Genomic DNA, 13,789 nt, shown 5'->3' on the forward strand with positions numbered 1-13,789 from the left:
CATGAAAATACAGCCAACAAGTTGGCAACAGTTTGTGATTATTTAATCTAAACTTATTAAAACACATTAAAAAACAAAATCTGTAATTTACTGGCCAGTGTGCGTGTGTATGAGTTTCGATGCCACAAAAATTTGCTGCTAAACTTTATGATTGGAGTGCCGCTCGCTCAGCGAAATTTCTGAAAAATAACTAAAACACTGCTGTCAGCGAAAGCAACAACAAACCCAACTATACTATCCAGATCTGCGAAAAAAGTTATATCCACTCTCCATCAAAAAAAATATACGACAAAAGCCGGAAAAGCTGGCACAACGCACTTTATTACGACGAAATGTTTGAAACATTTTGAAGTGAGTGGACTTAATTCGTGTACACAACGCACACGCGTCGATTTTCTGGCGATGCGAGTAGTATTTTCTATTCCTCTGAAGGACCAAACTACCCACTGCCACGCCCCCTCGCATTCTGCGAGATGGCACACGGCTGGAAAAAAGGCGGTAGTGCATTTCCCAGCCAGGGAATTTCGATTGGCAACATTTTTGCGTACCTTTCCCGGCTGCCTGGCAATTTTGTATGTGCGTAAGTACACTGGAAAAAATAGGAGTTATATATTACTACGTACAACATAAAACATTGTATAAAGAAATAAGGCCGAAGGTATGAAAACGCTTTCCACTTCAAGGCAATAATATTAAATCCAAAATGAATAATCTTGATTGTAGTGTATTGTTTATTTGTTACATTTTTATAAGTAATACAAGATAGATCCATCTTTTTCATAATTCTTTCTTTAATGCATTAAAAGTTATTTGTTTTTTCTTAACCTGTATCTGTCGATTCGCATGTGAGTGTGTCTCTTGGTTTGCGAATCGCAATCTTCAATAAAATTGTTTCGGCTTTTATTTTTGGCTACGCTTTCCATTTGTTTAAAACGCAAACTATTGTGAAAGGCAACAAAGACACCACCAGGACGAAGGAAGACAGGGAGAGCATCACCTATCCCCCTCTATGGCCACGCACACGCTTTTATGCCCCTTGGGTTTTCCCCGAACGAACATTCATTCCCCCAATGTCGAACAGCTCAAACCGTGCAATCCGGCAACCTTGCAACCTTGCAACCACCCACTCCGCCCCCTTCCTTGGTGGGCACAACATTGTTGCTCTTTTTAACGCTTTTGCAATTGCGCATTGTATTTGTTGGAATTTTCCAGTTTTTTCTCGATTTTGTTTGTGTTTTGTTTTTTCTGCTGCGAATGGACCGCCGGTAAAAGGGGGTTTTCAGCTGCGGGTTTACAGGACGGCCACTTTATTTTCATAGCCGCCTCTTTCACAGCCGCATAAAATGCAACAACAGCAAATTGGAATGTGTAACCGCAACTCGTAGTTAATTTTATTTATTTCCAGCTCCACTTTTTGTTTTCAACCAGTCGGCCCTTTTTTAATCGTTGTCCTTCAACGCTTTAAAGCCGGCAGCAACGATTTCTGGCCAGGATGTTCCGTGTGTGTGTGTGTGTGTTGGTGTTTGTGAACACTAGCGCAGCAGGATTCGTGGTATCTGTCCATTCGTCAATATGATTTAGGGTCGGTCAAACAACTCGGCAATAACATAAATTAGGCAAATGCTGCAGATAAATTAGCGGAGCCCAAAACAATTTTACGGACTACCGTCACAAAGTGCAGCCAACGAGAACCGGAGGATCGGGACATTTGTTATTGTCCTTACCGAATGCCAAATAACTCATAAATGCAGTAAGCCGGGGGCGTTTTTTGGGGGGTATTCGAGAATGGGATCGACAGCTGGCCCTGCGTGCAGCAGGGCCATAAAACGGGACAAACAAAACGCAACCCCTCGGGCCCAGTTACAGATACATCCGCATATACAGATACACAGATACTCAGATACAGAGTCAACTGAGCACGAACCAATATTAATTGCAATATTTGCCGCTGGCGATAATGCAATGTTTGCCGGTTCGATTTCAAGGACATGCATTATGCGTATGCGCCCAACTAATCGTTTTGCCTGTTGTTCCATATAATCACTGCCACATTAATTACAAAATGCGTGCCATCTGCCTGCTGCACAAACTGGAGGGCAGGTGTGTCTATGTGTGTGTGTCCACCAGCGGGAGTTCCATCCGAGGACTAGCCGCTCACCCGGGGAATGGCTGGCCACTGCTGTTATTTAAAATCATTTCACTGCAGGACGACTTCCGTGGACGGAGGCGAACTGGGACGTGTTGGGCCATCCCTTCCGCCTCTGGAACGGAAGCATTGCAAACGTTGCCAAGGAATATTTATTGGCAGCCCAGCGGGGGGCTGAAATACGAGAGACTTTAAGCCTTTATTTTAAGCCATTACAAGCCCTGAAAAATCGGAGTATCAGTGGAATTCGCATAAAAATGGCCGAGGATTGCTGATTGCTTTACTGGTATCACTGGGGCACCTGCTTATGTTTCATTGTGCTGCCTCTTGAAATAAAAATTTAATTTGAAACGAATTTTAAATTCAGGCCAAACAATAAGACCACAGAATTTGTCATGGCTAAGTACGAGCAAAATTTGCAAACAGCAGCTTGGCTAAGAGGGAAATGGCACTCACAATTTTGCCCATAAAACCATTTCGAGAATTTATAATTAACAGATTCCCATGCACTCGTTGCAGACTTGGGTCCTTGGGATCCCGGACTCTGGCACCACTCCGGCAGCAAAGCTTCCATTATTCTGTCATCCTGCCGGGCATTTTGAGGGCTTCATGTGGCCATGACAACGGAGGAAGTGGCATCGTCTCGGTGACAAAAAGGAAGTGCAATCAATTTAAGCGGATTGCGGAATTGGGCCGTCTTAAAGGGGCGCCTTTAAGCTGCAGGCCATCGCAGGCTCCGGGTTCAAAGGACATGGGGTAGGTCAGATCGGACACCTGTTGGCCGAGTTGCATTCACGCTGACTTTCGGTAGTCTCGCTGCGACCCAACCAGTTACTCAGCTTGTGGTGGTGGTGCGCCCGGAATGGGAACCACCCCAGGTCATGGGCCAGCAGGACCTCCTGATGGCCGCTATTCAATTTTTAATCGATCTGTGCAAATAGTCGTCCACCTCTGGCTATTCGATTGTCCCTGGCCGCGTTTGTGTGGACAGCTGGCCCGAGATTGGGTCGCCCATGTGCGACGGGCGCGGAGCAGCTGCAGCAGCGCTTTATGCCCGAATTACGCTCGATTTATGTTTATCTCTGAATTTACGAACCTGCATGTTGCCACCGCGACACCGTTCAATTCGACTGTACAGTACAGCAACATGCCACACTCATACAATTGGGAATTGGAAAAAATAGTTTGTTTTTAAAGCCTTCATAGCTTTAAATGACTTTTTTAACCACAAACGAGCTAACAGTTGAACAGCTAATGCCATAATGCTTATATTGAGCTTTAAATCAATACATTTGCTTCATTTCGATTTCTGCATCTGAAGCTTGCGGCATTGAATTGCGAGTGAAATGTGCAGAGATTATGTTTTGGATTTCAAAGCTAGTATCAAAATTGTTGTTCTGTTCTCTTGCTAATTAAACATCCGTACATAATCCTTCATCTTAAATTTCTGCAGGGTATTCGGTGGTGCCCCAAATCAGTATGCCCCTGGAAAATCTCCTCATTCAATGTATACACACCATGCACACACCATACACCATGCCACACCCATGTTGTTTGGTGCCATTTGCGGGCATTGATTTGGCTTGGCGGTTTGGTTTGGTTTCTGTTCGTTTCATTCCAGTCGAGTCGATTCGATACCATTCGATTCGATTCGATTCGATTCCATTCGATCCGATGTTGCTTGTTGGTTTTGGCTGCTGCTCCTGTTCGGCGCGGAGCTCTACTGCGTTTTTTCCACATTTTTATTGCGTTCGCTGGCTGGCCGTTCATTTTGAGTAAAGTCCAGTTTATTGCGAAATGAAATGCGGCAATCCCGGCCACGATTTCCTTCCTTCCCACCTCCAGCCCAGCCATGAAAGTCAGATTCGTTGGGAAGCTCTTTCGCCGAATTCACGTGAATTTTCCATGCTGCTCGATGTTTTGCTAATTGCTGTTTTGTATTTTTTATTCACCTCAATTGCTTTGTTTTGATTGACTTATTTTTGGACGGCTAATTGCGACGATTTAGTCCGCTTTTGCCAATAAATCCCCAATGGAGTTGGTAATGGAATTGAATTAGTAACAGGAGGCTGCCATGGAGCCTATCGCAAAGTTTGCGCCCTGAAATCAATACGTGTGAAAACAAAGGCAATGCGCAAAGCGGCCAAATGAAAATGAGTGGGGAAAATGGGGAAAATAGGGAAAACAATGGGCCATATAAGAGGGATTACACACAAGAAAAGCGCATTTGAGCCAACTTGTACGTGATTCCGTGCGGAAGTGAAAAATGTTTGCCCGTCGTCAAAACTTTTCTCGCACATAAAACCGGAAATGGGAAAATCCGAGGAAGCATTTTCCCCACCGCCACGACAACGTTTAAATGCAATTAATTAATTGCATTCCAGTTTGTGCATTCACAGCCAACTTTCCCTTCATATTGTGCACAGTTTTCAATTGTTTCTAATGCGCCGCCCTCACGCATATCAACCCCACTTGGAAAACATAAGGCAGCCTAATTTTGTGCGATTTTTATGTGCCCTTTGCATGGCATCCCAGCGTTTCTGAATAAAATATCAAACCGATGACTCCGCAGATGCGGGTCGCATAATTAAGCCGTAAAAGTAATTGACGCTTAAGTGGCCAACTTTTGAGCATAATTCACTGGACGCCGACTGGACCCAAAGCCCACACGCCATGGACTCGGACCCACATTTGGCACATCATTTCGCTCAATCACGACAATAAAATGAAATATCAGAGACTAAACCCAGTCGGGGCAATGCGAAATACCAAGAAAAACAACAATAGAAACGGGCTTAGGGGTAGAAAAATAGAAAGTTGCGAATGCATTTTATGGACTTTTTATGACTTAAAACTTATGTGGCGGACGAGACGAAGACGATGGAGCCAGGAGCAAAACGAATAAAAATCTCAAAAAATAGACAGGACCAATGAAAATCTTAACAAATGCCATATAAATATGTATCCGACCGAATCGGTATCTGTGTATCTCCGGATCTATGCCACACTTTCAGATTTTATGGGGTCAATCCAAGTGTGTGCGGCATGGGAATGGGTCACCTTGTTATTGTTGTTGTGTCCCAGTTGTTTGAGTTTTGGCAAAACTAATAAAATTAAATTGAATTGCTTAAAAATTGCCAAAAATGAGACAAAATGTCGAAGGGGCGCCACAGCCAAACGGTTATGAAGCGGCCAAATTGACGGTGTGGGCGTGGAATGGCATTTCCCAGTCCCCTCAGCCCATTTCGGCTGGAAAAACACCCAGCTTATGAGGGAAAACAGCACTCAGGCTCCTCGACCACGTTCGCGCATTAAAATGCTTTTGGCCAGAAATTGAATATTGAGTGGTGGCTCTAATGGCGACAAAAGGGCAGCAAAATCAGAGTGGGCAGATGCTTTGAATATCTGCCTCGTTTTTTTTTTTAACAAAATAAAATATGTGTAGTATATAAGCGAAGTTTTTAAGAGCTCTCATCTTTCGCGGAATGATCTCAGCCTTTTCTAATTAAAACTGACTTTAAATGTTCCCAGAACTGACGACTTCGGTTACCATGGAAAAAAATCGAGCACCATCGCAAGGACAATTTTAAATTGAAATTGATATTGAGAATTTCGGGCTGTCTGCCTGAAGATGCTCTCCTCAGCTTTCACTGCTGGCATGACAAATTGAATTTCGCAGATTGGGCACGATGAGGGCAAGGACGAAGGAGCCAAAGGCTGCAGGTCCTCGCCCCGACCGCAATATTAATGCAATTAAGAGCGATTCGAAGTCGTCGCTGGTATCCGAGGCTGATATCCGTGTCATCAAATTAATCGACGGTAATCGCATCAGCGTGTTGGTAATGAATTTAAGGAGAAAATGCAATCAAGCGCATGGGAAACGATTACGTTTCCTTTTGAGTTCGGTTTGGCGGCCCACGCGGCGTATGCGCAATGTTTGATTGACAACACAGCAGCGCCATATTCATGCCAAATGCAGAAATCTGTGCAAATTTTAATAATTAGTTGACTGCCGGCCAGTGGATTATCGTGCGACACGCACACATAGCCGGAATATTCAATTTCTGACCACAATGTCACGCCCCTAAAAAAAAATGGATATGCCACAAGGGGTTTGGGGAGCACGGAATAAAAACAGTCACATGGGGGGCTGGGATGCAAATTCAATTTTAATTCTGTTGATGAAAAATAATATTTACATGATTGCCGGAGCAGCAGGACAACGAAAAATAAATAAAATCCATGGCAGGCGAATCAAATTTAGCAATTCATTGAAATTTTAGTTGTTCCCGAAAGGCAAATAAACGCAATTGAAATTGTTGTATATTATTCTTTTTTGTATTTCGGTTACGCAGGACAATCAATCAGCTTGTCAATGCGGACACTGGTCAGCGGAGCGGATCATTTATTTACTAATATGTCAGCTGTGAAATATTTTCATTAAAATTCTAAATCAAATAACCGCAGAGACGAGCAGCCAACTTGAGCGTGCTAAAGCGTCCGTTTAAAGACTTTAAACCGATTTCAGCTGCCGTGGAACCCGAGTTGCCGAGTCGCGAGTCTTGCAGCAAATTAGCATAGCCTAATTGAACACAAACGGCGTCCAATTTCAATAAGGCGCAATCCGAGAATGGAGCACTGGTCGCCTAGCCGCTGGTCGTGAAATCGAAACCCCCAACGAATGGTGGAACCAGTGATGGTGTCTGCGGATTACAGAGCAGCTGGCTAATTTGGGCTTTGAAAATATCACAGAAATAGCAGATACCATTAAATCAGGAATTGAAACTTAGGCAGCTATATTTAGGATATATATTACAAGGATTTTCTTACCAAGCTAAAATTAATTCCATTTTATTGTCTTAGCAATCTTTGTAGGCATACATATTAGTGACTCATCTAAAGTTTAAAGGATCCCAGACTTTTAAGCTTTAAAAAAGCTGATAAGCCAACACTATCGCAGACGGCATCCGCTTGCAATTTATGACACCGCAATCGTTCCCGCACAGAGATGCTGCTGGCTGGGCGGATCGAAAAGCATTGGCCAACCCAAAGTCAGCCGAAATGAGTCTCTTTGGAGCTCTTTATTATGACGAATGCTGCGGGGTGCGGTGGTCACTGGTAACCGGTCACTGGAACGAGGACATGTGATATGCAGGCGAGCATGTCATCTGGCATAATTGCCAGCGCCGAGTCAGTTTTGAGAAGTATGCAAATTGCAAGCGGCAGTAATTAAAGGAGTGCTGCTCGCCACGAAAAGAAAATTGGAAATAGCGATGGGTGTGCATAGCAAGGATATATGTGGGAATGGTCACAAGGATAAGCCTGCGGACAGTTGGCCAATGTGCGCAAGACACCAAAAACGTTAACAAAGTTGCCGGTGCAAAGAAAAAAAAAACATAGTGCAATTCGAAACAGTTCAACTCCATACAATATTCTACTTTTTTTCCGGGGCAATGCTGGGTAAAATTTTTGATTGCAAATTTGTGTTTTCTTTGCCCTCGGTGCGCACTTGCTCCACCAGCCATCCAGCCAGCAGCTTACCTTTCTCACCAGCGGTGCCAAAGAAGATATATACCACTCCTTGGGCTGCCAGCACGCATTACCATTGATTAACACTCATTCAATCTTTTGCCGTGCGCTCCGAAACTTTCTTGCACAGATTGAAATACAAAGTTTTTTGCTGAGCTTTAGTTGCCACTCTGCATTCGTCGTCCCTCTTTCGTTTTCCACTTATTTGGTTTTCTCGTTTTGCTCCCCTCTTTTTTTTTTTTGGTGGATGGAGATGGGGAGATGGGGTTTTTGTGGCACATATTTCTTTACTTTACTTTGCACTTCACTGGCATTGAAAGTCTTCAACATGAAAAATAGATTTGCCCCGTAGCCAAACATAAAAAAGTGGTTCAATCGAAAGAAACTTGCGAAATGCTTGGAATTTTCATAAATCAGCAATAATTCCTGAAATATTGGAAGTGTCTTTGGCATGACGATAAGCCATTTAAAAGGCTGACTGGCCAGCTAAGTGGACCGTTAAAGTAAGTTCGATATATATATTTTTTAACCAACCGAAAAGCGAAAACTTTGCGCATTTGTAGAGGCTGCTGGGCTGGTGGGCGTGGCAGCTAATTAAAGTCAAATGTATGCCATTGCGCAGACGTCTAAAGTTGTTTTGTATAGCTTTGTTTTATTCGAGTTCAGCTGCCAGTCAGAGGCTCAACTCTCGAGTTCAGCTCCGTGGAGTACAATTTTTAATAGGCCAAGCGTTTTAATTACTTTGCAGCGGAGTGTGTGGGTGTCTGCGTTGGATCTGGGATATATCTGGTATGGGTATCCAGTGGGCGGTGCTGGGATGCAGCAGCGGTGCACTGCGCTTAAGCTGGTGGAACATAATTACTCGTCTGTAGCGCAACTCCCGGAAGTCAGTGGCAGCCGCAGTCGCCGCAGCGCCGGAAAGTATGTAGCAGGAACAGCGGCGATGGGCGCGAAATCTGCCATAAAATATTTATATAGCCTGCAATATATACCGCGTAGATATGTATGTCCGACATGCCCAGCTGTATACGCTACGTACATATATACACCTACATATATATGTGCCACTGCAAACAACAAAAGTTGGTTGCGCAAAATCAACGCGCTCGTTGCGAGTTTAAAGTTTTTCGAGTTTGTTTGAATTTTGTTGCTAATTAATTGCGAAAGTCAGTGAGATTTTCATACCCATTAGTGTGTGGGGAGTATATGAAATCGCCTTCTGCTCCATTTAGAAACTACTTATGTCCAAGCCAATGTAGCATAATCGTCAGATATTTTTGGCATTAGCTTTGATAAGACATCAACAGCGTATTAAAGTACAGGGTATCCGTTTAGTGTCTTCTCAACTCTACCCAAACCGTTTTTATTTATTTTAGTTCCTCACAGTTTTACTTTTATATTCCGTTGGTACTTTATGTTTTATTTCGTAAACAGGCCCCGCAATTTTTTATGATTTAACTTAGCTGCTTCCCTTTTTTGATTAACTGAAAAGTGGAGCACGGCGGCTGGGGCGTGGCACTCCCGCCCCTCTGTTTGCACCGCGGGAATTGCCTGACTACCACACTCCATCAACATGTATATTTATCTTTTCCGTACAAGCTTTTGGTTGGAAAAAAATTATACTTTTGCGGGTGAAAAAGTAGCTTACAGATGATTTTACATGTTGCCTATCGATTAATTACTTAGTGAAAAGTGGGTAAGTAAGATTCATACAGCAAGTGAAGTGTGTAAGTTTCGAAAATTAATAATTTCAATGCGGCATAGCAGGTGACTGGAGTCCATTTACCCAGTTCGTCTGTTCTGAAGTATTAACCCGGTCAGCAAGGCGCTCAAAAGTAGGCAATGCTTTTTGTGCATGCCACACACGCTCAGTGCCGAAAAAAGCGTGTGGATAGAAAGGAAGTGGGCGAAAGCCGTCGGTTGTCGGTGGGCGGTGGGCGGGGCAACAACATTAAACTGCCCACAACATGCACTGGGCAAATGTTGTTTGCGGCACTCGTTTGCTGCCGTTTGTCGGTCGCCGCTCATAAAAGTCAAACTATTTTTCAATTTCAAATTTCACTGCTGCAGCTACAAATCTTCTTCACAGGGCCTAGAATTGCTGCTGTTGTTGTTGTTGTTGTCAGAGACTGACCCACTGGCCATAAATATGCTGCGTGCCACCAGCAATGGCAGCGGCAACAACAACAGCAGCAACTACCACAATGACAGTGGTCCAGGGCATTTTGGCACCCCAAACCCAAAGAGTCCGCAGTAGATCAAACCGACTAGAGGCCAAAAAGGAAAAACCGTAGGAAAAGTGTGCAGCAAGCGGCCAAAATGGAGAAAAATAAGACCCTTGCAATCCTTTTGTGGTATGTCGCAGGCAGGCAAACTGGCTAGCTGCTGCACACGCATTGTGTTTTGGCCAAAAGATGGAGTCAAAACCGAAACCAAAGGAACCCACAAGCCAGGCACTGAGGAAAATTATCGAGGCATGTTCATCAATATTCTGATAGCTTATCGACAGGAAAAATACAACAAAAATTTGACAGGACACATTGTTAATACAACTGAGATTGCACTGATGCGTCAATTTAAATTCAGTTTATATTATGAACAGATCTCAATTTTTTTCGGTGCATTTAAGCTATTCTATTTTCACAATCGTCTCGCTCTGAAGTTTTTGTATTTGACGCAAAAATATTCATGGCAAACGGCCGAGAACGGAGAGCAACCGCAGCTATCCGACTATATTGGCCATTTGCTAGTCACACCCGCATTCGAACACGGCCAAAACAAACATACATTACTTTTGGCACACATTTCGCTCTCAAGCTGTGTTTGTTTTCTAAATTTTGATCACGTTGTCTGGCCCTGACCTCGCACCCCCTAACCCTTACCACGTCGACGTCCAGCTACTTTGGGCCTTTGTCCGCCCGCTTATTGTTAACAACTTTTCGGCGTTTTATGTCTACATGCGCTGGCCATTGTGGGTGCGCTTCTGTTCCTGACCACTCGACCATATTGGACAGTGTTGGATTTAACCAGGCCAAAAGCACACGGACACCTTGAAAACTTAAAGCGCCACCAAACGAATTAAATCACTCATGAAAAAGTGCTAAATGCGAAATTTGCATTTACAATCCGAACGCTGCACTGTTGAAATATGGCCGGCGTTTTTAACCGCCGCCAAGGGGCTTTGGACTGTCCGTGGGGGCGTGGCTGGTGGACAGGTGTCTCCGTGCTTACACACGAGGGGAGCATAAATATTTACAGCATTTTTAAAATGATTCGTGGGCGAGTCCTTCTGCCATCTGTTGCCGTTCCCAGGTCTGCAGCATGTAAAACTGCAATTAAGTTGTACATTTACCCCCCATTTACTTTATCCGCCACTCCGCCGCAAAAAAACTGGCCCAAAAACGTATATGAAAGAGTGTCCCCATATGTGATAATCGGCCAGGTCCTGGCAAATAAACTGCAAGTCATGTAGGAGCAGTCAAATAATACACACACACAATTCCAAAAAAAAGATAAAGAATGGAAAGGAAATACCAATCCCTGGCAAAAATGACAGAATGATAGACAAAGTGAAGATGTTCTTTGCATGGCAGAGCTCAAATTGAAACGGCCTGCAGATAACCGAGTCAATTAAAAAGCAATTCGAGCACGCAGTTAGCTAACCCAGTGGGAATTTTTGTGGATGGCAGCCCCTGGTGATATAGAAGACTGGCCAAATGGAAAATTCATGACAGAGAGCAGAAATAATTACCCCATGAATCGGGGGAATAAAGTGAAAGCCGAAATGGTTTACAGTTTCGACTTGCGAAAGTTGTCAATGTCACGACAACTTACTGCTAATCATTGTAATGCCTCCGGCTCAGTGAGACGACGAGGACAAGGCGAATGCTTCCATCGCAAAAGGATGGATGGCAAATAAATGAGTCCTGGCATTCCAGCTATACTGCTATACTGGTATCCTGCTATCCTGGCCGCATGATGCGGCTGACTTGGCCAACTATAAACGAGCAATAAATGCGGGCTCAAGTGTCATAAGTAGCTGACTGACAAAGCTTGTATCTGTATCCTTGAGTTTGTATCTCGGCTCGAGCGGCGAATCGTGAAATATTAAATGCGCCCGTGTCGGTGGCATTGTTAATATTAAATGGATAGCGCGGGGTAGCCAGTAATGTGATTACCGAAGGAGATCCTCTGACTCAGCCTATTGTCGTCTCCTGTCAGTTGGCTGCACTTCAACTTCAACCTTTCGCCTCCACTTAGGCACGCCCGATTGAGCAGCAAGAGCTGTGACTCTGGATTTGGTGTTTTATAATATTTCCTATACATACATATATCTTTCATTTCTTTTTTTTCGCCACTGTCATCGTGCGGGCTATGAAATATTTAGCCAATGAAGGGGAAAATCAAACAAGAGATTGAGCTGCGCAACCAATTATGTGCCACGTCACGGGATTTTCTGTGTTGTGTTCTGTTCTGTTGTGTTGTCGGTGGATCCTACGAAATCAGCGCTCAAACTAATTAAACGAGAACCCAGCTCCGATGCAGCTTAGCTTCAACTACTAGCTCGCCAACACTACAATGGCAACTCATTGGGTCATTTTGCAATTAAGCTGCAGTCGCATGTTGCCGGCGAGGGTCATAAAGCCTGCATCCCATGTATCCGCATCCGTATCTATAGCTTCGGCCATACTCCGAGACCGATTCCGTGTCCCTGTCCCTGTCCGCCCCCTCCGTCTGATGATGATGAATGAGTTAAGCGGCCGTTGCCATGTAGCTGCACGTCTAATGAGATACTTTTTCTGCCGCTGCCACTGAAGATGAGGATGAGTCCTGGGATCCGGCTGGGCATGGAGGTGGAGATGGAGCCGGGTGGAGCAACAAGGATGAGCATGTGGCTATGCCCGTGAATGTATCTTCATCTGCAAGTACACCATTAGTAGCGAAGGGTCAGGCGACGCCTAGCCCAACTGCAAATCATGACTCGCCCCCTTTGGAACACTGGGAAAAACTCAGAAATCAGAGCAAAGTGTTGATATTTCATTATTAAAATATAGATCTTTTCTTTTTAATGCGTTAAAAACTAGATTAATTTCATAATTCTTCTTCTTATCTAAACCATTTGAAAAGTGCCAGACTTCCTAACTCATTTGCCCAGTGCAGAAAATCGCCGTCATCGTCGCTGTCCGTCAGCTCTTCCAACTATGTAATCTATGGCATGTCAGTGTCTGTATCTGTATCTGTATCTTCAGCCATCTCGGTTATCTACACGCTCCACTCAGGAGAACGCACAAATGCAGAGCGTATCTGTGTGTTTGTATGTATGAATTGCTCGATGCGTGCCCAGGCACTAATTGCGTCTAATTGAATTGCAATTGACCGTGAGTTGGCGTATTTTTCATTCGTTTTTGCCGACACCGCCAGCGTCGATCTGGAGCTGGAGATATATCCCCTGGTTCAGGGAGAAACGGGGCAGCGGTTGGGCTGCTAGCTAGCAAACTGGCAAAGTGGCAAAGTGGGTGGGAAAAGGAAGCTGGAGCAGTGGAGGCGACAACATTGTTTGATGAAGATTTACGCAGCTGCTTTGATTTGTGTCAACAACGCCCGCCAACAACCACATCGCATTCCATCCCATACACTTGCTCATTCATGGCCCCATCTCAATCATTTGGTTGGTCATGGCGCCAATGATTTGGATGAGCAACTGCAGGGGCTTTAACAACTGGGGAGACAATTGATTTATAATGACTGTGAATTTATTTGGCCAGCTATGTGGGGAGTATGCCTGACTGATCCAGCGCGGTCGATGAATTATTCGTTTAAATTAAAAGCTTAATAGAATGCAGGACCCTGAATCTGCACTGAATATGTATGAATATGTACCGGTGATAATTGTGACATATTTCTTGAATGATTTTAGCCTGTTTATATTGTTAGCTGACATATTTACTGCCAGCTTGTATTTAATATTAAATCAATTAGCCATTGTCACGCATTAATAATTAAATTCAATTTGCTTTTTTGAACGTCATCGACTTTTCATTCGGTGCTGTTTGACATGTGCATATAATTATATTAACCATTTCGCAGCGAATTAACTTTTTGCATAGCAAAAAT

This window comes from Drosophila sechellia, chromosome 3R (assembly GCF_004382195.2).
Source record: "Drosophila sechellia strain sech25 chromosome 3R, ASM438219v1, whole genome shotgun sequence".
In the NCBI taxonomy this organism is placed as follows: domain Eukaryota; kingdom Metazoa; phylum Arthropoda; class Insecta; order Diptera; family Drosophilidae; genus Drosophila; species Drosophila sechellia.